Raw genomic sequence first — 4,801 nt, forward strand, 5'->3', positions numbered from 1 at the left:
ATTTTTCATTTATATTTAATTCAATAATATGTATTAATCATTTTCTTAAAATAAGTAAAATTGATTGACCCACATTTATGCATAAGGGTGTTCGTTTGGATGGATCGGTTTGATCCGATCCAATCAAGTGAATCCAAATTGATTTCGGTTTTCAAAACATGGATCCGAATTGTCCAAACTAAATTTAAATCCAATCCGATCCGATCCAATTACAATTTGGTTGGATCGGTTTTTATAATTCGGTTTTCAAAAATCGAAACATTTTAACACGACAAATAATTATAATATTACTAAACTTTAAACAAGAAGAAAAAAACAAACTTGCTAGTTGTGATTTGAAATTAATAAACAAATAATAAGAAGATATATTATAGTTAAATATTTTATAGATAGAAAAACTTTTGAGTAAAAATGCATATTAATGTTTTTTTATCGGATGAAACGTTCCTATTTGAAAAAATAAATTATAAAATTAATAAAAAAATTATAGATATATATTATAAATAGATAAATAATAAATGTTTATTCGGTTTTTTGGACTATTCGGTTCTTATTTCATAAACCAAAACTAATCCGAAATCAAAAATAATAATTTGGTTTTGTTGAAAACTAATTAAAAAATCCGAATATCCGAACCAAATTGTCCACTCCAAATTGTCCAATTGGATAATTCGGTGTTATCCGAATGGTGAACAGTCGTATTTATGCATACAATAACATAATAATTACTTTGAATAAATAACCTAAGCCTATATATATATATATATATATATATATATATATATATATATATATATATATATATATATATATATATATATATATATATATATATATATATATATAATGTGAACGAAATATTAAAAAAAAAAAAAAAGAAATTACATGGAAATAAACATAAAACTATTTATTGAAAGCCAAAGATAGTTACCGATAATTCAACAACTTTCATAATTTAACATAGAACTTTATTAGAATTGTGAAAGAAAAAAAAAGCTTCATAGAAACCAAGTGGTCCGCCAAATTTGATATGAAAAACATCAGCTGAAGGAAGAAACACTACTCACATCATGAAAAACATTTAAAGCCTTTGTATATTAGTTTAAAATACAACAACATCAATTAAACCAGGGTTTCTGGGTTTATTGATAAAAAGAAACCACTATCCAAAGTAGTTAACCAACTTAAATAAAGATACTTTAAGTAAAATTTTAAAATAACTAATATTTATAAAATATTAAAAATAAAGAATTTTAGGGGCTAGGGCCTCAAATCATGATGAGCATGAGGCCGTTGTTCAACTTAAATAAAGCCTTTGTATATTAACGCTCGTATTTCAAAACCGACTCTTTCAATCTGGAATGTACCGTGCCAAATTCAAAAGTCGAACCTCAACCTACCACCAACTGATCCGAAATGAATATTGTGTTTCTGAAATGCCCTATTTCAAAGAAAATGATCATTTTTCTAAAAAATATAAAAGACAGTTATTATTATTAAATTACTATTTACATGGATTGGATTACTCAATTTCCTTTTGAAAAACTTTCCCAAAATTTCGTAATCCTTTTATCAGAATTCTAATCGCTATTGCACCACTACCGATCCTTAAATCAACCCACAAACCAATAACTTTTTATTCTACTCATTTCTAGTTTAAATCTGGTGGAAACAAAGGGAAACTCGAAACCATAGATTACTTGCTGGAATCACATTTTCTAGATTACTTTTCATATGAACGTGTGTGGGGTAATCATTGATTCCACCTCCCACAATTGTGACCACAAGCCTGAACCCAGTAGTTCTTTCAATTTCACTGATACGTCCTCCGGTTTGGCTTCCGCAATGGCATCGTCGATTTCAGAATGGCGATGAATTGATGAGCATCGAGTCTAGATGGATGGCAAAAACTCCACTAACTTGGTCGTTTATGGAAAAGAGCTAACCCTTCAATTTCTGTTAGCATTTCTTCAGCATCAATGGAGATAACGATTTCGTTCTATAACATCAATCCAACTCTTGTTTAAGCAAAGGATCCTCCGTTCTGTAATTAAAGACGGAGTTTGATATTAGAGTTTTATAGATAAGCCACAAATCTATGGTATGGCAGATTATTCCCTAAACTTTGCAACGCAATAGAGCTTTTTTTTTCAAACTGATTTCTTTCCGTATTTCTAATTAATTTGTAAAAATCGTGGTTTGAGCCGTTGTGAATACTAAAATATAGTTATAGTTATTAGTAAAAAAAAACATGTAAGACCATATGAATATTAATTTAGCTATTAGTAAAAAACATAAATGACATAGGAGTATTAAAATTTAAAATATAGTTTTGAGTGGAAATACACGAGAATAAAGCCAAGTTTTGATCCATAGTTACCAAGCAATGAACTATTAAGTTACATTGAAGCAAACTTACCTTTGGCTAAGTAACTTGTTGTAGACGATGAATTGCAGGGCAAATCTCCCTTGGCAGTAGGACTGTGCGTCTTACTGCCCAAGGAGTAATTACCCCGTAATGCATCTATACAATACTTATAAAGTCTTTATTCATATGCAGCTTATCAAATGATATTGTTCTCTTGAAAATCATTTATAAGCAAATAAACCAATTGGATATGTTTATGTATATAGAATATCCTAAACATATTTCTCAAAGTATCAACATATTATCACATTATGTGTAAAAGGTTTTGTTTTACCGACCTTTTGACATTCAAAGAGACACTGACACACAAAGATAAGATGATTATTGGTACTGTTTCGTTGGCTCAAGTAATCTAACATATGATGGATTTGAAGTACATCAAATCATTACGGAAAATAAATAAAGTTAAATGAATATAAATGTTAAATTTTTTTTTTGATGGGTGTCATAAAATGAGGAAAATGGAGAAAGTAAAATACATACACAAAAGAATATTGTCATCATGTTACTTTAAATTCATTTGTGAACACTTAATTTATTTCAAACTTATAAAATTGTCTTTTTGTAACCGCAGTTAGATGCACCCTATTATTGTGTATAGGACGTGTTAACTCAATGACTAAATAATGCTACAATAACAATGTTCTAGTCTTTATTTCGCTTACACTAATAATCAATCTTGAAATTGAATTATCTTTGTATTGTTTTGAGAGAAATGGAATAAACTAGAAAAAGCATCAAGATCTTAAAAGATGATATAGAGCAAAGTTTGATTGTCCTTTCAAGAATTATACCTTGGCATATCCAATTAAAAAGGTGAGAAAATGGTGATTGTGAATAGTTGGGTTTACAAGAACAATGGTATCTTTTGTGTTAGCGACATCATGATAGTGTTTAAGAATACAATACAAGGCATATGTTGTCCCCAAAGAATTGAATATTCGACATGTATAGCAAAGACCAAGATATATATTGTTTCCGTATATATATGTAGTCCATGGGGCTAAGGACATTCATAATAATCTAAGATGTCATAAATTATAGTCTGTTATTGGCATTGATAAGTGGAATACTCAATAACTTTTATGTAATTTAACTTACATATTTTTAGTAGAGTTTGGTACATTCACAACAATCTAGATGTCATAAATTATAATCTCATATTGGCATTTGGCATTGAAAAATGGAATACTCAATGGCTTTTATGTAATTTAACTTACTTATTTATAGAAGAGTTTGGTAGTCCGTTAGAGTTGCTCATATATGTCAGTTAGTTAGAGTTCCTTGTATATAAATAATTATTCTCTTCTTTTTCAATCTATATGAGTGATTACTTCTTCATTTTTGTTTCACCAAATAAAAATATAAAATAATGAAAAGATACTCTCATTCTTTTGGCCTCACCTACATATAATACCTAAAATATTGTATTGTTACCAACTTATAACATCAAAAACAAAAATGAACCAATATAGAATAAATAATGTCTACCTATCAAAATGTAAAAGTTTTCAAATCCGGTAAGTACGTTATCATTTTGTTATTTCTTAATCAATTTACATATTCTTTATATTATATTTATTTATATTATGTGGCGTTTTCTATAGGTAAGAAATTTCCTTTGTCATCCATAAGATGGAGGGTTTTGAAGCATGACCCATCCATTTTTTCTACGCAAGTCAAGGTTAGATCCGAGCTAACCCTTCCATCTGACCCGAATTTCATCCAAATCTGTCCCATCCAATTTCTTTCATTTTGAATTCTAGCTCAAATTTTAATACTATCTAAACAATCTTCCTCTATCGGCTTTTTTTTTTTTTTTTTTTTTTTTTTTTTTTTTTTTTTACTAATTAGGTTCAAACTGTCTCATTCAACTTCCTTTTTGTTATGGAATTTGCTAAAATTTTAAAATCTAACTCAAATTCGTCGCTTTGAAATTTTTATCTACAACTTTTTGTCAAATATTAATTTCATTTTTCAAATTTGGTCAAATTTTCTTTTACAAAATTTTCTTAGCAAAGTACTTTTGATATTTTGTTTTTTTACAAACATTTAAAAAAAATTGTGTCTATATCTTTTTCCAAACCTTTTTGTAGAGAAGTCTTTTTTTTATGAGTTTGTTCTTTTTTGAAAATTAAAATTTTATACTTTTCTACATCTTCATTTTTATGGATGATTTTAGCATCGGATAAATAGTATATTTAATACTGTTTAGCAATATTTATTTACTTTCATATTTAAATTAATTGGTTTAATTTGATTTTCAATAATAATAAGTATTATAAATATATACTATATGTAACTTTTGTTTGTGAGAAAAGGTTATGTAGCTAATCTACAACTCTTTTCATTCACAATAGATAAAACTGTACA

At 27.6% G+C, this 4,801-nt stretch overlaps 1 long non-coding RNA gene across 1 annotated transcript; it reads right to left on the reverse strand.

Moving 5' to 3' along the window:
- Window positions 1-1,621: 1,621 nt before the first annotated feature.
- Window positions 1,622-2,552, reverse strand: LOC122196976 (uncharacterized). Its single transcript, XR_006189735.2, has 2 exons — window positions 2,420-2,552; window positions 1,622-2,044 (listed from the first exon to the last, which is right to left on the reverse strand). It is a non-coding gene; the product is annotated as an uncharacterized LOC122196976 (long non-coding RNA).
- Between the last annotated feature and the right edge of the window lie 2,249 nt (window positions 2,553-4,801).

Source organism: Lactuca sativa, chromosome 3, assembly GCF_002870075.4.
Source record: "Lactuca sativa cultivar Salinas chromosome 3, Lsat_Salinas_v11, whole genome shotgun sequence".
Classification (NCBI taxonomy): Eukaryota; Viridiplantae; Streptophyta; class Magnoliopsida; order Asterales; family Asteraceae; genus Lactuca; species Lactuca sativa.